General features: G+C 35.5%; 1 long non-coding RNA gene across 1 annotated transcript in view; it reads left to right on the top strand.

The window, feature by feature from the left end:
* The window catches only part of LOC115215543, a 118,205-nt gene that overhangs the window by 77,680 nt on the left and 15,959 nt on the right, over window positions 1-24,566 (top strand). The window contains exons 3-5 of the long non-coding RNA XR_003882003.2: window positions 7,825-7,851; window positions 9,268-9,294; window positions 12,167-12,199. This is a non-coding gene — a long non-coding RNA (uncharacterized LOC115215543). The remainder of the gene's footprint in view (window positions 1-7,824; window positions 7,852-9,267; window positions 9,295-12,166; window positions 12,200-24,566) is intronic.

Here is a 24,566-nt window from a genome sequence, read left to right as displayed (position 1 = left end):
CATTGACTATTTACCGAACTGGCCTGTTGTAAACTCTATACATTGCATTAAACTACATAAAAATCTATTTACACAATACTCACTACTAGAAGAATACACTACATCTTATTGCTGTGATGCCTTAATATTTCATATAACTCAATGATTTCATAAATCTGATGGCGACAACAATAGTAACAACAGAAATACAGAAAACAATATTCCATCAAAAACAACAAGTCAATGAAGAAGATTACAACAACTACAACAACAACAACAACAACAACAACAAAAACAGTTACAACAAAAAATACAAGACAACACCGAAACAACAACTGCAACATTAACAACACATACTTCAGAATGGTAGCTAATTTCATTTCAATGTGGAAGAAACAACTCGTGCTTTAGCTGTTAAGAAGAAAAGTATGAAATCTAAGAACAGAAAAACAAAATATAAAGGCAGCTGCCGTTTACTTTGGTAGTAAAGATCTTTAATACGAAAACTACAAAACGCTATTGATAAAAATCAAGCAGGGCGTTAGTTTCTATATCTGTAAAATATAATGCAAGCTAAAGATATTGCTTCTATGTGGAGAGTCGTCGAGTCTGTAAGCATTGAAAATTTCTGCATTTTTGCATTGTATATTTTTTTCTGTATTGTTGTATGTATTTTGTCACATATTTTCGTCTTTCAATAATTTTTTATTTTAACATTTATTGAGAGTGAATTTTACATGAGATGAAAATCGCAACAATTAAAAAAGCTGTTTCAATTTACATCTTTATCATTTCCTTTAACTATTATTCTCTTGATTCTTCTTTTTCTTTTCTTTTTCTTCGTCTAATTCTACCTCTACCTCTTCCTCCTCGTCTTCTTATTCCTCTTATCAACGTCGTCGACATTGTTCTTGTTGTTGTTTTGCTTCTCATTTTTTCTTTCTTTTTCTCTCTTACTTTGTTTTCCTCTTCATCATTGATTTATACAATCGTTAGCGCATCAGCCAAACTATCCTGCGGTATATATTCCGGCTCTATATGTTCAAATGCCATTGAGATCAAGTTTGCTTTTCATTCTCTGGCGTAAATAAAATAGAGTACCGGTCAAGTATTGGAGTCGATTTAATCCCCTAACTCACACCACAAAATACCTGCCCTTATGCCTCTGTGAGAAACGATAATTCCATCGTTAACATCACCGCAACACTCTCCTTTAACCGAGAATATCAGGCAGTTTTTCAATAGTCGTTACACCGAAAAAGCTTGCTTTGTGGTCTGAGATGTAAAGACAGAAGACAGACACATGCTTGTTCGGTCAAACCCACATTGACTTTGTAAAAGAAAGTTGCCACTTTTAAAAGAAAGTTAGTGTGAAAGAAAGTGAGACTGGAGAGGCAGATGCTTTCCTCAGGTACATTTGGTAAAAGATTGGTGAGAATGGTGAAAATAAGATGAGTAAATAGGTTTCCACCAGGCATGCACCAGTACGCCTGAAATGAAATTTGAAGACGGATTAGGAACGTACTGTTACGCTTGATAGTTACACTGGCCCAGGATAAAAAGCTCACTTTGATAGACTTCTTGCATGAAGAGAGTTGTACTATCAATTATTTCTATAATGTGTGTGTAAAGTTTTTTTTCTTGCTTTCTCATATCCACTTTCTTTGCAAACACTCACGCTTTATGTAAGCTCGTAACTTAACTACATTGTGTGTGTTTGTGCGTTTGTGTGTGTGTATGTGTGTGTATGTGTGTGTGTGTGTGTGTGGTGTATGTGTATATGTGTGTGTAATATATGTGTATAGTAAAACGATAAACGTCGCCCTTTTCAAGCCTAGCCAGGTTCATGGGCCCGTTTTTCCGGTTTCTGTGGCGTATATGTTCCTCCCAGCTGGACGAGACGCCAGTCCATCACAGAGTTACTCAAGAAACAGGAAGAGAGAGTGAGAGAAAGTTGTGGTGAAAGAGTACAACAGGGGTCACCACCACCTCGTGCCGGAGCCACGTGGAGCTTTTAGGTATTTTAGCTCAATAGGCGCATACAACGCCCGGTCTGGGAATCCAAACCACGATCTCCCGACCGCGAGTCCGCCGCCCTAACCACTGGGCCTTTGCGCCTCCACATATATGTATGATATATACCGCATAGGATACCATATAAAATACATTAAGTCCTAATTTACTAAATACCATTTAGTACAGTTACATTCAATCTCTGTAACAGAATGCAATATATTGCTGGCCTGACAATACATTACAATTAGGTACACAAATGCATTTGGGGCAGCCAGTGCTGAGTTCCAAAGAACTGCAATGGTGAGACGTAACTAATAACTTCTATGTATGTTTATCTTAATTTCTTCATCCACATGCTCCGTATAACAAGTAACAACTACTAAGTACAGTGATAGACTAATCACTCTACAGGAAGATAACTGGATAACGTATGGGTCACTAACTCATACATCATGAAAAATATATATATACATACATACATACACACACATACGCACACACACACACACACACATACATATACATACATATATATATATATATATATATATATATATATATATGTATATATATATAAGGGCAAACAATTCGCGAGAAAAATTAATTCCCGAAAAACTAATTTGCCAAGATATTATTAATTTTGTCATTATCTGGTAGAACTATTTTAAAAGATGATAATAACAGAATCAATAATATAAGCGATTGCATGTCCCCAAGAAAAGCATTAATTAGCTGAAGAGTTAAAATTAATCAAAGGACATACTAAGTATATCTACCTGCTGAAAATCGAGTTAAATAAGAGTTTTGACTGTTATTTCCAGCAGGTAGACATACTTAGTATGTCCTTTGGTTTATCTGTGTGTACATATATATATATATATATATATATATATATATGAGTAAATGTAAGAACAAGCAAGTTAGGCAAGTCGATATATAAAAAAATAGAAATGATATTTGGAATTAAAGGGGTTGAATGAGAGTTTTACGAGTCCAACAGCTGGGCGTTGTGGTCCAAAATAATGACTGTTTAGCTTTTTGTTAACGGGAAAAAATCTCTTTAAAAAGCTGTCGCTCATCGAGACCTGTGTCGTTATGGATTCTCCATATCTCCAATTGGTGGTTGAAGCCAGAACGAAATCTATCTACTGCTTTTAGGTGGGGGGGGGGTCCCTTCTGTTTGCGTGAGTGCATAATCGAAGACGGATGTTCACATTGTAAACAACAACCATGAATGGGTTCATGAATAAGTTGCTGAAGATGACATTAAAATGAGAAGATACTAAAAACTGTTTATTTGCCGAAATGTTCTGTGGTTGAATAATTTGTGTTTGATCTACACCCTTATTAGATTAACACTTTCCCAGCACCATAGGTATAGATAGATTTTTAATAGGCACCTGCTTAAATCCATATTCATGCTCCCTTAATGTAACGACCAATATCAATAAACAGCCTATAACTCAGACCTGCCCTAGATGTACATGCAGAGATAAAGCTAAATGTCCTCTACGGCATGCAATATATCCTCTGTTGTTTATGAAAGATGGGTATCAGCAAACTATGACATTGGTCAGAGACCAAGCGTTATATTGGATCCGTGGGAGTAAAATTTAAATCCAGATTCAACAACCATATTTCAATCTTTAGATACCCCGAGAAAAGATATAAAACAATCCTCTCGGCATTAATCTAGAAACTTATGGACGAGAGTAGACAGAAGTTCCTTTCTGAGACGAACCCTTATGTTAACGAATCAAAAAATGTTCTGTATACTCGCTTGAAAAATAGGGTCTTTTAAATAGCCTTAAGAATGTCCAGTGATTGCGTAGATACCAGGAATGAGATATAGCTTCATGTCTACAGTTTACAAAACATAACTAGGCGGAAGTTAAGGATAAACCGTCTGAGACATCATATTATGTAATTTTTGATATTAGTACGACACTGATTCTATTTACTGTTAAGTTAATTATATATCTCAGGTTTCCTTCTGTCTTTTTCCAAATTTACGTGCTCATTTAAAGGTCGAGTGCATTGAATGTAATTACTAAATTATCTTGTTTTTACCAGCTAAATAAATGGCAAAATAAATTAATAATACGGCCAGTAAACCCCGATAATTTCCTTCCACAAGGCCTTCTGTGATTTGATTTTTAATGAAATGTGTGTGATGTGTGTGTGTGTGTGTGTGTGTGTGTGTGTGTGTGTGCGCGCGCGCGTGCGTGAGTGTGTGTATATGTATGTATATATGCTTGTATGTATGTGTATATATGTGTGTATGAATGTGTCTATATATATCGTATGTCACTATCAGACTATCCGATATTATAAGCTTCTAATTCTTTTCTATCTGGGCCTAAATTGTTGAACTAAATAATTTTCCTGTCGCCTTTGATGTCTTCTGCGTGGCTCTTCTCCCACCACTAGATAATGCTTTGCAAAATACACGGGTAGGATGGTACCAATAAAGAGTGTGGTATGTAGGGTCTTGTTCAGCTTTGCAATGGGCACATCATTTAAGGAGGAAAAGCGCCTTCACTCCTAGCCTTATCATCCTCGGTATTTTAACGTTCATGTATCGGCTCATATTCAGGATATGCCCCAAGCAAATAGACCGTATAAACTCCTTATTACCATCGGTTTCCGCCTCTACGTGTGTATGTATATATGTGTGTGTGCATGATATATGTACATATGTTTGTACACATGCATTTTTCCATATATGTGTCTATAAATGCATGTACGTATGCGCGCGTGCGTGTGTATGTATGCATGTATGTGTGTATGCATGTATGTATATATGCATGTATGTATATATGTATGTATGTAATTACTTCTACTTCTACATTTTTGAGTCACCTTATTCTAATTACATATTCTAAATGACCTAAGATACTCACCCTACCTTGGTTTTATTGCCCATTTGCTTTAATATATACCTGCTGGCTCGAAAGCCTTCTACGGATCCCTAGCTCCGGCCTCAGCTCTGATCTTGGAACCTAACGGATGACTTATGATAGCAGTTACGCATTTTACCTATTGGTTTAGGTCATCAGTGAACTAAACTCCTCATATATATATATAGCAGCATTTTCAAACTTCATTTTTTACAAATATATACCCACTCGTATACGAGCTAATCTTATTATAAATAATATATATATGTATATATACATATATATATATATACATATATACATACATTCATATATATGTGTGTGTATATATATACGTGTGTGTGTATATATGTATATATATATATATATATATATATGTGTGTGTGTGTGTGGTGTGAAGCGCAATGGGCCAGTGGTTAGGGCAGCGGACTCGCGGTCGTAGGATCGCGGTTTCGATTCCCAGGCCGGGCGTTGTGAGTGTTTATTGAGCGAAAACGTCTAAAAAGCTCCACGAGGCTACGGCAGAGTGTGGTGATCCCTGCTGTACTCTTTCACCACTCTTTCTTCTGTTGGCCTGCTCGCTTAGCCAGCGGGGTGGCGTCATTCGAAGGTTAAAACAATGCGAACGCATTGTGACCAGCGATGTGTAACAACATCTGAAGTTCTGATCGGTCACGAAATATATATATATATATATATATTTCTATATATTTATATACATTACATATCTCGCTCAGAGATTTATCATTGCTTGTTTCTCTTTTTTCGAGATCAGTGACGGTTTGTCACTGGAAAAAGCTTATAGTATTTTGCGTTCGGAATTACTTCTCATCTCTAGCCGGCGATTGTAACACGCCGATGACGGGTTACTATTCAGAAACCCGGGTCCGTGTGTAACACGTAACGCTAGCGATGGGAACGATGATTTCCCTTCGCTAATACTGATCAGGCACAGACAGTGTGTCGTTAGCCAGTTGGAGGAGATGTCTTCCTGGGGCTATATAGTATCGTAGCATAGTCCCACACTTAGGTGGCAAATATACTTTACGATATATATATATAGTATATATATATATATATATATATATTATATATAAGTATATGTATATATATACATATATAGATGTATTGATATGTATATATATACATATATAGATGTATTGATATGTATATGTATATATATTATGCATGTATATATATATATAATATATATATATATATATATCTATATATATATATGTACATATATGTATATGCACACACAAAACATATATATATATATATCTATATATATATATATATACATAACAGTAAATGCAGATGGCACATAATACTACGACAGCTGCTTCGGTAGCATTTCTTTTAATGCAATCATAAAAGATTAAATGATTACATCTTGATATACCGATCCAGCATTTTGAAGTAAAATTTTAAACTGATAAGATTTTAAACATTGACCTGGACATAGCAGTCATTTACTGGACAAGGGAATTATTAATTCTACATTCGAATTAACAGGAGGATTAGAACTCATTCTTAGTTAAGAAGATATTCAAAACAGTGACTTCGACGGCGAACATCAAACTAGCAATGACGTTCATCCTTTTTTACACATATATACACACAATAGCTATACATATACGCACACAAATACGTAAAAATCACAGTACATATAAAAATATCTAAACTGCCGTAATATACACACACATGCACACACACAAACATATGGTATACATATTTATACACACATATACAAATACTCACCCGCACGTGCATATATAAGCCTCTATATACTTATAGAAATATAGATAGATAGATAGATAGATAGATAGATAGATAGATAGATAGATAGATAGACTGATATACAGACAGATAGACAGACAGACAGACAGACATACAGATAGATAGATAGATAGATAGATAGATAGATAGATAGATAGATAGACAGACAGACAGACAGACAGATAGATAGATAGATAGATAGATAGATAGATAGATAGATAGATAGATAGATAGATAGATAGATAGATAGATAGATAGATAGATAGATAGATAGATAGATGAATGACTACATGAAGGCGATTCACTGAGTGATCAAATATTTCACTAGTGGTTTGGTCATAAGTGTTTCTGAAAATATCACATCAAAGGATTGCATAACTAGGGCGAATAAACAACATAAGGTTTTGTGTTAATCGATGGACGGAGCAAGTTAAATACCAAGTGACGTAATGTCGAGAATGATGATGATGTTAAACCATACATTATTTAAAGCGGTAAATGATATTCAAACGGTACAGAAATAAGACAACGTTGCTAAACAAATTGCAAAGCAGAGGCTTAAATAATATAACATGCAAAGCACTTTTACCTGACTGGTATGAAAAACAGTTTTCAATGCTGTGCGAGCATGAACCTACGATAAAAGGCTCGCACTGCACTACAAACTATTTTTTATGCTTTAAACCATTTAGCTAAAATACTTTGCGTATCATAGTATTTAAACCTCTACTTAGTAATTTAGTTAGTAACCTCGTATCATTTCTCTACCATTTGAATATTATTTACCTCCGTGTGTAAATTATGCTTTAACATCATTCTCGGATACCTATATTTGTTTGATGTTTCGTCATTTGCCATTTACAATTTCCAGTCCTTGAACTACCATTTACGCTCCTCATAAATATTAAACGCCATTCGTGTTTACTTTTTTATGCGTACGCTACAGCAAGGACCCACGGTGAGTCAAATCTATTATTATGAATTGGGTTTGTTTCATGCATATCTACAATATCTTTCCAGTGTGTTATATATAACTAAAATATTCTTATTTCATACTACATTATTAAACTTATGCTTAGCAAGGTAGAAATGTATGTGTGCACATTTATCTATATAATTAATATGTCTGCATTTATATTTTTTACAGCAACTGACAGGGAAAGGAACACCACCAGTAAGTACTTCTTTTATATAATAGATATTCTGCTGAACTGCTGTGAAGTTCTTTTACGTTGGAATCACTTAAATCCTGCTTTTGGTTTGTAAACAACATGCATAATCGCAGTTACATGTTATTGATGTAACATTTTTTTCCAATTCTAGTAATTTCAAACATTCGATCACACTTATTTGTTTTGTCTTTTTATAAAGCCGTCTATTCTTCTCACACCTTTCAATCTGATCTTGATTCTTGTTTATGGGAGAGAAATTAAAAATAGTACTTTATGATGTTTCTGTAATGATCACATCCTGATGCACAACAGCAACGCCCGTACAAAAATGAACACACACAAGTACAACCACACACAGCTCCGAGCAGCGTTACATAGGCGTCCTATAACGCTAAGGCCCTGTCCTGCAGTTGTTGGATGAACTTCGACGTGCAGACACAGTCAGAACACGTGTTGTATCCCTCCTGCTGACCACGGCTATCCCACTCACATCTTTACAGTGTTCACAATGCACTGAAAAGTAGCCATTATATCGACATTCCGATATCCGGCGCGAATCAACATGGTGCAATTAACACTTTTCCATTATTGAGATGGCTTCGAGTGTTCAAAACTTTTAAAAAGTATAATACGAGTGTCATATCCAAAAGGGAGATAAATCGATTACTTCTACAGGCGGATCCGTCTCACATTTTGTTGTGTACTGTAAGTACTGTAATGTGTTTCCCAAACAAATGAATTAGTTATGATTAAATGAGAATATAACAGGAGCTATGGGATTCTCTTTCTTTCAAGTATTGAACACCCTAGTCATATTTAACGACATTTTTAATTCTCCTTTTTGGTAAAACACTGCAAACAGCTGTTCTTATATATATATATACATATATTAATTTAATTATCGATCTTATCAAGTGGCCAGCATGGTCGTGTGCATACGTGCATATATATGTATGTATACGTTCGTATAGGTAAGTATTCGTATGTTATATATATATATATATGTGTGTGTATTTATGTTACTATCTGCGTATATTCCACTGATGAGGCAAAGCATTTCTTATGCAAAGTCAGAAATCCAGGATCTGGAATTATCCAATGATTTTTTGCTAGTTTATCTTGACTTGCTAGTGCTGTATGAACATTTAATGTGGTTTTAGAGTAAAGTTTTGGCTGCTATTTCCAGCGTGTAGGTATCTCTTGGATACCCTAAATTATAATTTTAATGCTAATTATATATATATACATACATATATATATATATATATATATATATGTGTGTGTGTGTGTGTGTGTGTGTGTGTGTGTGTGTGTTTGTGTGTGTGTAGTATGTATGTATGTATGTATGTATGTGTGTGTGTGTGTGTTTGTGTGTGCAGTAGGTATAACCATATAACTATGTTTTATATTTTTTGCAGCCACGCAGAGGGAAAGGAACACCCCCGGTAAGTGCTTCCGCTTATATAATAGATATTCTGCTTACCTTTTCCATGTTAATGTCTTCAGGTCTGACTCTTTGTCGTAAACAACAATTTGGTGGCTATTATTTATTATTTGTCATTTATATCACACGCCTTGCATTTTTTGTCATTTTAAACATTTGATTTGTTCTTCATTTATCAATAAGTTTATTTTTGTAAAGCTGTATCTTATTTTCGCACCTCTCCATCTGTTGTTGTTCCCCCCCCCCCCCCTTTTTGTCGCATTCAAATTTGTTATGATACCTTCTCTGGTTGTAGTTGTTTGCGAACTAATATGCCTTAGAGAAATAATCCCCATCCACAACACTAGCACCTGCACAAAGACGGACATATACACACATATACAAGTAGATTATATTGCTTGATATAATATTTGATACATGAGATTACTAAATCATTTCAGCTTGTTTCTACCGCGCCTATCGGCAACAAGCAATGTATGTGTCATTAATCCGTATGTGAGGTTTAATATACACAGCAGAAGCCGTCATAGCGTTAACTATAACAACTTGCATAAAGTGGAGTAACTGCTGAGTTTCAGAAGACGGATTCCGCATTCACATTTGGCATAGAGATAATATAATAATTATCACTGACTTATGAGAAATGCTTGCCAATTTTTTGGTAAGTCTAAGGCGGCGAGCTGGCAGGAACGTTAGCACGCCGGGCGAAATGCGTAGCCGCATTTCGTCTGCCGTTACGTTTTGAGTTCAAATTCCACCGAGGTCGACTTTGCCTTTCATCCTTTCGAGGTCGATTAAATAAGTACCAGTTATGCACTGGGGACGATCTAATCGACTTAATCCGTTTGTCTGTCCCTGATCGTTCACTCTGTGTTTAGCCCCTTGTGGGTAGTAAAGAAATAGGTTTTTCGTCTGCCGCTACGTTCTGAGTTCAAATTACAGGAAGTTCCTGTAATTGTATGTGACCAGTGTCATCTCAATTTATGGTATCGTCTCCCTCTCTTCTGTCGCAGTGACTTACTAACACACACATGTTGCCCTTATTGTCTAAACATCAGTATTAGTATGTCGCATTTCCTAATCAAATTGATAGCATGGTAGAAACGTTAGAGCACCAGACTTAACACGTACTCTATTTAGTTTCTACATTCTGAGTTCAAATTTTGCCTGGGCAACCAATTATTTCACTTCATAACTCTTAGTATCAGGCATATGCGACATAGAATCAATCGAATATAACTTTTCCCTTAAAGTGTTTGGCCAAGACCCAATGTAGGAAATCAATAATTTTCAAACGCTGTCTTCACTTAGTGTCACATCTATACTGCTAGCGTTAGAGATTATATATTCGATATGAAATATTGATCAAGTTTCATATTATCCACCTTATTTACTTCTATTTTTTTAATGTTCTATTTCTAACTCACCAATTTTTATTTCTGTGTCAGTTTTAATGCCACATGTTATCAGGTGTTTTTTCGTCTTGAAGGATATCCTTGACACGAAAATTATTATACATTTTCTTGTAAATAACTTCCGGAATTATTGGATGGTTTCCATTTGAATCTACGATTTTTTATAATTTCTTTCTTCTTTTAGAGTTGTAATTGTCTAGCAAGAGACTTGATCATGTGTGGAAACTGAAGCATCTACATTGTAAAAGAACCATCAAACCATCTAATAACCTACAAACCTGTTAAAGTCACTTTAAATTCACTTTGTGCAATGACACTGGCTATACCTGTACGATAAAAGATTTGGCACCTCATGAACTATACTTTCAAAGTGAATTAACAGCTTTGCGTGTTATTCATTTAGCTTTTGTCTACACGTTTGTCCAATCACCTCTGACCTTGGGCTGCACAAAGACAACTAACATACATTTTCACACAGTAAGAAATATTACCGAAACGACTTTCAGTAAGATCAAGGATTTCACAGTCGGTTTCTCAATGTTACCAAACATACATTAAGACCAACAAAGTTTTCTCTTCTGACACTGCCCGAGCTGTCGCTGTTAGATATTTTACTCTTAAGCTGTTTTCAGTTTTCGAGATTTCTCTTACACCTTTCTTTAGAGATATTTACTCCATCCACCAGAAACACATAGCAAGATTTTGCAACCCAGAAGCGAGACACTATTTTTCATATATATCCACCAAACATTATGACATTGGGACATTTTCCTTTTAAGTGACTTCCATAGAGCAAGATATAGAGATTTTTTCAAGTTTCCATCTAAATCATGTGAATATTGTCACCTTTAACACCAAAACGTTCTTTAGTCGATTTTGCGAATCTGCAAGGGTTCATATTTCAAATTGTAAAAATTTATGTCAGACTTCTTAGACAGTTGCAGTGGTCTACATCAATAATAGATTATGGTCAAATTTTTCTTCTGTCTCTTATGTAATGAAAACTTGTTTTGTAGCTCAAATTTGTTTAGTAGTCAACAAGAGTTTATGTCGTGAATTCTCTTGGACAATTTTCCTTTTACATGCAGTTGACACGTAATCCGTTTGTTTGCCCTTGTTTGTCCCCTCTGTGTTTAGCCCTATGCGGGTAGTAAAGAAATAGGTATATCGTGATTCAAGGTAGGATCTTGCTCGACTTTTCTTAACAGTAACATTAGGAACTGAATTCAAACCTGCAATGCAAGCTCCTTCATTCAAAGAGTGACAATGTCTTAAAACATGCACTCCGTACGATTCCTTTTCGTGGTCTTTTCTGTCAATACAATAAACCAATATCAACAAAATTATGGTAATTCCTCATTTACTATAGATGTCAGTCCTCATGTCTCTAAATGTAATCACTCAAATCAGTAATCTTGATTTCAATAATAAATAACTTGTCTACTTTCTATATTTCAGCTGCCACCTCGGGTGCGACCTCCGCGACCGCCGGTATGTATATAGAGAGCACACTCATAAGTACAGCACATTTGCATGTCATGGTTATTGCTTACTTAAATATAATATACCATGAGTTTTTGTTGTTTAAGTGTCGTTATAAAATGCCAGACTTTTGTGATTTACAATGTTGGACACTGCTAAAAGTATTATTTTTCTCTTGTTAATTAACTCATATCAATAGACACAAATGGCAAAGGTCAAAGTGTAACCATCCTCCGCAATTTTCGTTCCGCTCCGGACACCCATGTAGACGTAAGACCAGTATATGCTGCCATGCCCAACAACCCCTTGGATCAGGCACCGTTCGACAACCAAACAAAAGTATTGTCTTTTTGGTTCCTTGCATTTTGCTTCACATTCAGTTGATTTTCATCATTCAGTAAAATTTACCAGTATAAGAGGATGGCTATGAACCCCCAAGAAGTACCCCCAACTACACTAACCATATTGGAGTCCCTACTGAGGCTACATTTTCTTAATCTCACCAGGCCGCTCCCTGAAATATTGGTTGATTCATTAATTACTGCATTGATATCACCTCTCTCACAAGAAATGAACCAAACTGCACGTGTTTAATACATACACATCAGTCTAGCTGTCTAATTAAATACTGGGGTCAAACCGAAGATTTTGCTTTTATTCAGAAAAATTAAAAACAATCCGACTAGTTTCGAATGTCCATTCGGGGTTGTTCTCAAATGTTAGAAGCAGGTTAGAACTACTTCTGAAAATGTAATGAATCACAGATGCCGATTATGAAAATTTGCCTAGTAGCACATTATTTAGCAATGTGCATTCAGTAATTAAAGCACCGAGGCAGCGTATGTGTCAATAAATATAGAATATTTCACATTCCAGCTTTTAATACACTCTCATTCACCTTCCCTAGAGAGAGATCCTGGAGTGAAATGTAACTGGGATGAATGTAGGCTTATTACAAGTATTCTTGTGACCTAACTCATAATATATATTATATAGGTGTGTGTGTGTGTGTGTGTGTGTGTGTGATGCGCAAATATATATGTATATATATATATGTGTGTATATATATGTATATGTGTGTATGTACACACATATATACATATATATACACATAAAATATATACAAAAAATACACACTTATATATGTATATATATATTATATATACATATATATACACATATATATATATATATATATATATACACATAAAATATATACAAAAATACACACTTGTACATATATATATATATATATATATATATATATAAATATACATATATGTAAACATATATACACGCACGCATACACACACACATACATACACACACACACAAACCAGAGTTCTCAACCCGTCATTTATGACGAAGTTATAGTTGTAAAATGTATATGACGAAAGTTGCTAATGAAAATATGAGCATGTAAATATAAATACCAAAATAAATAACAGGCAAACAATAAAACTATATTCACCACTCCCTAAATCTTACACAGGTTTCATTACTCTTAATAAGTACACGGTTTTGCAGTCAATGATTCACTCGATATTCTATGTTGAGTTACTTTCTACAGTAAACGCTTTACCCAGTTTCGCAAACACTGTATGTGTAAATGTATTCAAAACTACCAAAATATATGCTCATTTACAAGTGGCTGATTGCTGCTGCAAACAAGTTACATATATTTTCTAAAGATTTTCAGGGGATTGTAGGTTTACTTTATGCAAAAAGCAGCCTATTTGTAACATATTTGACATGTTCCGTACAAAAGGTACAAGTATACATGATATATATTGCAAATAGACATGATATATGTTATATTGGGTTGTCCGGAAAGTTCGTACTGATTTATAGTAGCTAAACTTTCGACTTATTTTAGCAAATGGTTCAGTCCATAAAAAAGGATTTGGCTACACCTCCATATAGAGCACGGTTTAAGCTATCTTTTCATGGAAGAAGGTTTATGTTCCTATAACCTGTGTTAATTCTGTAACCTTTTAAAATGGAAGATAAGAAAGTCCATTTTCAGCACTTGCTGCTTTGGGAACCAGACAAAAATTGCTGCAGTTCGGCTGGGATGTGTTACCCCCACCCTCCCTATTCACCAGATATTGCTTCTTCAGATTTCCACTTATTCAGGTCTCTGCAAAATAGTCTTAATGGTAAAAATGTCAATTCATTGGATGACGTAAAAAGATGCCTTGATGAATTCTTTGCCATGAAACCACCTCAATTCTGGGAAGAGGATATTTCCAAGTTAAAGGAAAGATGGAGATGCATTGTGCAACAAAATGGTTCATATTTGGTTGATTAAAAATGTAATGGCAAGTATTTAGTGACCTTTTTCTTTCCTTTAAAATTCGGCACGAACTTTCCGGACAACCCAATACATTGCAAAAGGTTCAGTGGAACACTATTTCTCGTATGGATCTGAATAGGCACCAACAGATCTTGGCCATTTGCACTTTCAATCTTTTGTTTCAAATTATATCTGTTTTTTTTTATCTGCATAAATCAAGAAATTCATGCAAATGTAATAAGGAAGTAGATTAAAGTTGTATACAAGAAACCTTTCAGTAAGTTGTATATGAAAGGTAATATTAGAATACAGTGGGATATTTGTGGTAGAATCATTAACAGTAAAGTGTAAATTCAAATACATATATATTGATGACACATGGCGTCCTACATGTGTGTGTGTGTGTGTGTCTATTTGTACATATATGATGTCACTGTCGTCCATTTCCACGTATTTGAAGGAGATGGGGAAAGGTGGGACAGAGAAAAAACAACTTTTAAAATAAAACCCAAAAAAAGCTGCTGCATCTATTTGCGATGGATTGCATCTATTTGCGAATGTAATTTTAGTCCAAAAATGAATTTTGCCATGAAGTCAAACTGGGGACATTGAGGATTTTGATTTTGTCTGAGATTGCACAAATGCGTCTGTTGATCCTTTTATTGTTGTGTTTCTTCAACTCAAATTGTTTAGATGTACCATGCCACATTTTACGGCATGCTGATCGATCTAAGTAATGACTCTCCCAAGATGTCAAATTAAAATGTAAAGACTTTAGCGATTGCTTCATTTTATCCTTCTGTCTAAGGACGGGTTTTCCTTTACCACGATGTCACTTGGCCATACAAAAGAATTTTCTGAATGGGGTCATCTTTCATTCGAATAACATGTCTTACCCATTGGAACTGAATCCTCAGCAGCATGCTCTTTATACTGGAGATATCACATTTTTCTAAGATTTTGACATTTGATATCTTATCTTGTCATTTTATATTACAAATATTGCACAGACAGCAACTGTAAAAAGTTTCAAGTTTCTTTATATATCAATAGTAAGGAGTTCATACTTCTGTCCCATACAAAAGTATGTTCAAAATACGAAAGTTGTGTACTTATTTTAGTTTTCAGACTGACATCGTGTTTATCTCACAAACGAGGGTTATGTTTTTCAAAAGCGTTTGCGGACTTAGACATTCTAACATTGGCTTCATCATCAAGAGTACTCTTAAAGTTTACTATACTTACAAGATATTTAAATGACCTGACCCATTTGAGTGCCTCTTCTGACAATCATCACATTTCAATCTTGAGTCTTTTCTGCCTCAGGTTTTGGCTGTGATAAAATTCCAGTCTTCTTGATGCTGATAGTCAGTCTAAATGCACGAGCTGCTGCGGCTAATCTGTCGGCTGTTTCCTGAATTCCCTGAAATGTATGGGAAAATCAAAGCGCAAAACGAAAAAATAAAATTGATCATCAGAATTTATGAACATGAAAACGTTAGTCGAGCATCATGAGGCGAAGAAAACCATAGAAGGAACTTTCGAATTAAGAAAGAGAGAGAGAGAGAGAGAGAGAGAGAGAGAGAGAGAGATACTGAGAGAGAACGACTCCACTCCTTATAGAATAATTCAGAGTTCGTGCAGAATGGGTTACAAGATAATTCATATAAAGTGGGACAAATTCAACAGCATCAAATCTTATGCGTCTTTTAATGTCGATGTTTTTAGTCATCGGTTTGTGTGTGCATAAATATTTGACTATGTACGTAAGTGTCTGGATATGAATGAATGAATGCGTAGATGTGTGTTTGTGTGCGCATCTATATGTGTCTGTGTGTGCATTTGTGCATGTATACTAGTTGGTTTATTGAGTGTGGGTGATTGACTGAAATAAATTTCCTTTGCAGCGTAAATTGCGAAAACACCAAAAAAACTGAATTGGAAAGACGGAAAGACTGTTGTTACGTCATAAATACAACTGACGTAATTTCATATACACACACATATATATGCTTGCATTAGCTTGCTTGTATGAGTACTCATGTGCATGGGATTTTTTCTCTCCTTCCCCGCGTCGTTCTCTTTCCTTAGTTTCCTTTCCTCCTACTTCAAATGTTTAAATGTTATTCACAAGTATTATATATATGTATATATTTATATATATATATGTATGCATGTATATATATGCATGTATATATATATATATATATATATATATATATATATATATGTATGCATGTATATATATGTATGCATGTATATATATATATGCATGTATATATATGCATGTATATATATATATATGCATGCACAGACAGACAGGTATGTATGTATGTATGTATCACACAGAAAGAAATATTCTTATATAATTCGATATTTAGTGTATTGGGCCACCGTTATGGTGTCCACTTATTGTATTGTTTTTGTTTTTTTAGGATTCTTTCCTTTATGATTAAGCGAGACAAGGCTGCTTTAAAAACTCATTCTAAATTGAGATTTTACTTTTCCAGCCAAAATGTAGAGATTTCTTCTAGTCATCGTTCCATATTTTCATTTCTCCCCTTTTTTTATATTTTAATCATGTTTATTTGAGGGTATTTACATTGTACTTGTCTAAGGAGCCTCATCATTTCAATGCATTAAAAAATGTAGCTATATATTGCAGATCTTAATTATAGTATACAGATTGCGTGTGTTTAGTATTTGTACAGATGAAATGAGAATTCTTGTAAACGAGATTAAATTAGAGAAAAAGATTTCAGTTTTCCTTAAGATCAGTGTAAACATATTTTCTGATTTGAATAAAAAGAGAATAAAAGAAATCTAGGGACCTGTGTAGTCGGAAGAGATCAAGAAATCAATATGGTCGATATTGATTGGCAATAAATTAGCGATAATGTACTTCGATAGAAAAGAAAATTTCTGTTTGAAATGAGCAGTTTATATGGGGCGGAATGTAATACTGCGGTTAAAAAGAAATATACGTGCAGATAATTGTTAACTTATTGAAAAAAAATGCATTTTTCTTTTTCATTCTCTTAGCTGCTCCAACACATGTATACATGAATGACAATGTATATAAAATCATAACGGTCAAATGCACGTATCCAGATGTATTTGATGCGACTATTCATACACATTCTAACTGTACATTGGATTGTGTGTATAAGTAGCAAGATTTTCATTAGACAAATATTATTGATGCATCGTCTAATTTCGAGAGGCAGATAAGAAATCAAGTTTTTAATGGCATGTGTGTATATTGGCTACTAATAGATATAATATTTATTTGTTCTATTTTTGTTGGTATGTGTTTCGCATGCTCACCACTGAAAACTGAAATTCTATTTTGTTACATCGTACGTACATTTGTACAAAAACACTAACACAAACTGATGATCCTACGAACCAAAGTGACTCATAATATTTAATGAAACTTGTTAATATGAACAATCTATACAGGGAGAGAGAAAAACACAGACAGACAGGCAGGCAGAGAAAGAGACAGGAAAAGGAGAGAGAGAGAAAGGTGGGAGACGAAAGTAAACACTTCATTATTCAGTGCTGGGAACTTGATTCCGTCACATAGGATTCTATTTTGATTGTATATCATGATGTCTATAATCCAACATATTTACATACTAAGACAAGCAAATACAGAATCAGCATTATCTTTATATATATAAAACTGAGAATGTGTATTTGTCTGTCTGTGTGTTTCCCTAAAACTTGAGAACTACATAACCAATTTCATTCAAATTTTACACATGCCTTACTTAGGGTCCGGGGAGTGTCATCGGCAAAAAACATATTTAACTTTTTGCTTAGGGTGAGCCCACAGTAATATCATATCTTCTCCACTACGATTCCCTAAAACTTGAGAACTACATAACCAATTTCATTCAAATTTTACACATGCCTTACTTAGGGTCCGGGGAGTGTCATCGGCAAAAAACATATTTAACTTTTTGCTTAGGGTGAGCCCACAGTAATATCATATCTTCTCCACTACGATTCCCTAAAACTTGAGAACTACACAACCAATTTCATTCAAATTTTACACATGCCTTACTTAGAGTCCATGTAGTTTCATGGGCAAAAAAAATGTTCAACTTCTTACCTAGAGCGAGCCCATAGCAATATCATATCTTCTCCACTATTTCAGTATTACGTGTTAAAAGTGAAACAAAAATATTTCTCTATTTTATGTCAGATACTTTCACTTTAACAATAAAAATAATAATAACAATTCAATTATATGTTGTAAGTAATGATTAAAATCAAACTAAAGTATAATATAATCGTAACATAACAAAAGTAAAAATAGCAATTGATATAAAATTGCATCAATGACTTGAACTTGAATAGGTGGTTTCACATGAATGGGAATAAATTAAAAATAAAATTATCGTGCAGAAATGGAATAGTCCAGATGGATAATAAAAAATTAGATTAAAGAAAAGACTATTGTCTATAAAGTATACAATGTAGAGAAAAAAGAAGATTTGAACACAGAGGAAAGCACCTTCGAAAAGTGTCTTGGTACGACTATGAAAGATATCTAATCAGAAGCGGTAAATTCGCCACAATAGGAGCAAGGTTCGGGTCAACGGAGCGTGCAAGGGAGTACTCGACTCGAACTTGCAAAGTGGAAATATTTTATTTTTAACTTTATATCTGGGACGTAGGATGTCCCGGAAAAAAATTTAAAATTGCATCCCCCCCCCAGAAGTAGCGGTAGGCTGGGTTCTAGCCACACTTCTATACAAGAGGGAGGACAAGATACAATTGATCGAAATTACAAGAGACGGGCTAACAATTCCCGTCTGTTATATATTTTGAGTATTGTTATCACTAGCGATATCAAGATATAACTTTGTATTTTGTATTTTATGTGTAGATGTATATATATATCAGAAATATTAAATTTCTAAATCTCTCATAGAGATATGTACGGTGGTGGGGCGATAGAATGGTTGTATACTGTCAATCTAACGTGAACGTGACAGTAGGGGGTTACACCACCGCTGTTTAGCCCTAGGAGGCATCGTTGTATACTGTCAATCTAACGCCATCAGGAGGCGTCGATGCTTCCTAGGGTTAAACTGTCACGTTCACGTTAGATTGACAGTATGCAACCATTGTATATATAAAGATGTACATGTGGTATGTACACATATATATACACATATACACATTCACTAGCACTATGACCCGGCAACGACGAGTCTTTTATGCTAGTAATGGAATAAAAGCCAGTCGTAATAAGAGATCTCTCAAAAATCTATTTCCTTAATTTTTAACTACTGTTTCTGGCACACATATTTACGCAATTTTGATTTTAAAGTATCTAAAAAAATTATTTGGAAATTATAAAAAAAACGAATGGTAGATTCAACTGTCCGTATTTTAAAACCACGAATAAAAAAAATTGCATAATTGTATCAATTCCATTATGCAGACGACAGAATCGAAAAAAATTTGTAAAAATAAAAAAATTATGAGAGGTTTTAGCACGTGGTTACATCAAGATTACAGGTTTGTCCATAAGTGTTCATTGGTTCTAATCATCTAATTGGACCGTATTTTCAAAAAGCTTTTATATTTCAAAGTTTAAGAAAATTATAAGACGCTAAATATTTATGCTTACAACATACTAAAATGTCTAATTTTTTATATAGGAGTGAATAAATGAATTCTTGCGTCCCCATATCTAATTTTAAATTTAGTACTACTCAGTATATAAATTTTCGGAAGTCCGAAGCGTTAAAGTAATAAACCTGTTTGCTGTTTAGACACCAGTTTTCGTCTTTTGTTCGTTTCTTTTGTAAATTCCAAATATATATGTATGTGTGTGTATGCATATATGTATGTATATATATATATATATATGGATTTCGTAGACAGGAACTGAAACAAATCGATCGTATATATATATGTATGTATATATGTAAGTGTATGTGTTTTGGTATTGGCAACATGAATGACAATGGCCAGAGACCACTTGAATTTTGCACATACCATAACCTGTGCATCACTAACACATTCTTTGCCAACAAGACATCCAACAAGGCATCTTGGAGACATCCAAGATCTCACCACTGGCATCAGCTGGATCTCATTATTACACGAAGACCCTTTCTGAATTCTGTTCAACTGTCTCGTAGTACCACAGCGCGGATTGTGACACAGATCATTCACTAATAAGAAGCAGGGTGAGGATTCTGCCTAAAAAGTCCATCACTCCAAGAAAATGGGCCGATCACGAATTAACACTGCCAGAACCTCCGACCCTACACTGCGACAATGTTTTGCTGTTTCTATCAAAGTTGCCCTCAGTAGCTGCCAAACCACCTCTGTTGAAAGTAGGTGAAATCATATCAGGGAAGCTTTGTATACCACATCAATAGATACTTTCGGCATGAGAGAAAGGCAAAACACAGATTTTGTTCAGTGCTGGGCTCTCAGAGCTAGAAACAGTTGTCGAAACAAAGCGTGCAGCTCTGATGTAATACAAGAGTGATTCTTCTATAAAGTCACTCGAAGAACTCAGAAAGGCAAGAAATAAAACCCAACTGACTGCCAGACGCTGTGCAAATAGGTATTGGCAGGAAATCTGTCAGAGTATCCAGTCAGCTGTTGACAGTGGGATGTATGCCGGTTTGTAAAAGGCCCTCGGTCCATCCGCAACCAAGTCAGCCCCTCTGAAATCAACTACTGGGGATCTCATCAAGGACAAAAGCAAGCAAATGGATACATGGGTGGAGTACTACCAGGATCTCTACTCACGAGAGACCACGGTAGCTGAGGCTGCAATCGAGGGTGTCAAGATCTTGCCAGTCATGTGTGAACTTGACAGTCTGCCATCTATAGCAGAGCTCACCAAGTCTATTGACTCCCTAGTAAGTAACAAGGCTACGGGAAAAGACGGCATCCCCTTAGAGATCATCAAAACCGGCAAAAACACCATCCTGCTTCGGCACATTCATGAGCTTCTGTGTCAGTGCTGGGAAGAGGGTACAGTTCCTCAGGATATGCGGGATGCTAACATCATTACGCTTTACAAAAACAAAGGTGACCGTGGTGATTGTAACAATTACCGTGGAATATCTCTTCTAAGCACTGTTGGAAAGGCCTCTGCTCGTATTATTCTATCCAGGCTGCAACTGCTTGCTTCTCGAATTTATCCAGAATCGCAGTGTGGCTTTAGAAGAAGCAGATCAACTATTGACATGATATTCTCCATACGCCAACTTCAGGAGAACTCCAGAGAGCAGAAAATACCATTATATATGGCATTCATTGATCTGACAAAGGCCTTTGACTTGGTAAGTAGAAAAGGCCTCTTCATCCTGCTCCAAAAAATCGGATGTCCACCAAAGTTGCTGAGGATCATCACACCATTCCATGATGATATGCAAGGGACCATACAGCACAATGGTTCAACATCAGCCGCCTTCCAAATAAAAAATGGGGTAAAGCAAGGTTGTGTCCTTGCTCTTACATTATTTGGCATCTTCTTCTCGCTGCTGCTGTCACATGCCTTTGTGACATCAGATGATATAGTGTTTCTGCACAGTAGAAGTGATGGGAAACTGTTCAATCTCTCGCGTCTGCGTGCCAAGACCAAATTCAGAAGCATCCTGATCAAGGAGATGCTATTTGCTGATGATGCCGCTCTGGTATTACACACAGAAGAAGCCCTACAAAGGCTCATCAACTGTTTTGAGCTTATTTATCAGCCTCAAGAAGACTAACAACATGGGTCAGGCTACATCGACCATCCCAAACATACATATTGGAGACCACAGTCTACAGGAAGTGGAGAAGTTTAACTATCTTGGCTCTACCGTCACCTACAACCTATCCCTTGATACTGAGCTCAATGGCAAGGCAGCTGCTGTGATGGCCCAACTCTCCAAACGGGCATGGGACAACAATAAGCTGACCAAGACCACAAAAATGAAGATTTACCAGGCATGTGTACTTAGCACTCTACTGTATGGAAGTGAGACTTGGACGCCATACTACGCCAAACGTCGCCTAAATATCTTTCACCTGCGCTGCCTCCGGAAAATCCTTCGCATCAAATGGCAGAATCATGTCCCCAACAAAGATTACCTCAAGCAAGCAGGAATACCAAGCATGTTTACACTCCTCACACAAAGACGTATGATATGGCTTCGACATGTTAGCCGTATGGAAGATGGCAGAATTCCCAAGGACATACTCAACGGAGAGCTTGCTAGGGGTACTAGGTCTGTGGGAAGACCGTTCTTACGATACAAGAATGTTTGCAAAAGGGACATGAATGCCTGCAATATCAATATCACCAACTGGGAAGCAGTTGCCAGCAACCGTGGAGATTGGCGACGTACCGTAAAAGAGGGAACACAAAGGAGTGACATAGAGGGAGAGGAGAAATGGAAAGACAAGAAAAGACGTCAACAAGAAAGTATGACATTACAACCAGCCAGGCAAAGTCTTCGCTACATTTGCGGCACCTGCCAGAGGGAGTGTTTGTCCAGGATAGGACTACGCAGCCACAGCAGGAGATGTATTAGGACATGAAATGTAAAAGCTGGACTAGATTATTTTATGCGCAACTCCATTGTCTCCCGAGACAAAAAGGATGCCAACAACAATATATATGGATTTCGTAGACAGGAACTGAAACAAATCAATCGTATATATATGTATATATGTATATATGTAAGTGTATGTGTGTGTCTTTGTGTCTGTGTTTCACACTCATCACTGCTTCACAACTGCTGTTCATTTATTTACATCCCAAAAACTTATAGGTTTCACAAAAACAAACTAATAGAATAAGTACAAGGCTTATCAACATAAAAAAGCACTAGGCTGTGTCTCATATTTTTGTTTGCCCACTCAGTTGTATCTATCAATTTATGATCCAAAACTAGGTCAAAAGTACTGAATGGATCTTTATGAAATTTGGAAATTATATTCTAAACATAAGGGCCATAACCCTCATGACAATTCATATATTTTTGCTGTTGATAAAATGTTAACCATAGATATTAGACACAAATGAAGTAATATTTATAAAATTTCATCTTCTTACAAAGTTAGAAAGACCCCTCCATGGAGACTTAACATCCACAATTTTGTCATTTTATCTAAGCAAAAACGAATACAGTTGTGCTCTTGGAAGCTGTAGGGTTACCTGAGCATAAAAGTTGGGCATTATTTCTAATTCAATGGTACAACAGTGTAACAGTTTGCTTTGACATACACTTACATTGTGATTTCTGCAATGTGGTGCATAAATTGTTAAGTAAATGAGAGGCATCTTTGTCTCCAATGATTCAGTTGCAAAGTGTTGAGTAAAGATATTTGGTTGCAGACCTCCTTTCAGTCTTTTTATCATCACTCGGTCACACATAGTCCCCAGATGGTAACATTGATTACAAGGTCTTCCCAGATGAGTGACTGGTTATTCAAAGACATTTATAGGTTTTAAATTCATTCTGTCCAGTTACGTATCAGTATAGTGATCATTTGCAAACTCCAGAGGTGAGTAATAATGTGTGTGTTTGTGTGTGTGTGTGTATTAGTCATAAAGTCAATGATATATATTCAGATGAACATAGGAATATAGAACTTACTTATTCATCCTCTCTCTCTCTCTCTCTCTCTCTCTCTCTTTCTCTCTTTCTCTCAAACTGCTTCTTTCACATGCCTTCTCTGTCACATCCATATAAATATAGATATAGAAACTCTCAACAATAAGGCACACAAACAAGCCTTAAGCAGATATTGAGTAGTGAGAGTGTGCCATTGGAAAAGAGAGAAAAAGACAGAGAGAGAAAAACAGAAGGGAGACAACCGACGTTAAAACAAACATTACGTATTTCAAACTTACGTAAACCAGACTGGAATGGTTGACGATGCGTCTGGTAGTTTATAATTTTCCACATTTTTAAAATGCGAATGTAAAGAAAATATCTCATTCCTGGAATTTAGTTATCATACGCTCTTAACCTTTTTAAAAGTCCGGTTTTTCAAGGGAAAATATCGCACGTCTTTTGGGCCCGTAAATGTAGGGTTCGGTTT

Source organism: Octopus sinensis, linkage group LG9 (genome assembly GCF_006345805.1).
Source record: "Octopus sinensis linkage group LG9, ASM634580v1, whole genome shotgun sequence".
NCBI classification, from domain to species: Eukaryota; Metazoa; Mollusca; class Cephalopoda; order Octopoda; family Octopodidae; genus Octopus; species Octopus sinensis.
Note: the sequence above shows the minus strand (reverse complement) of the source record. Positions and strands in the feature narration are given on the sequence as shown.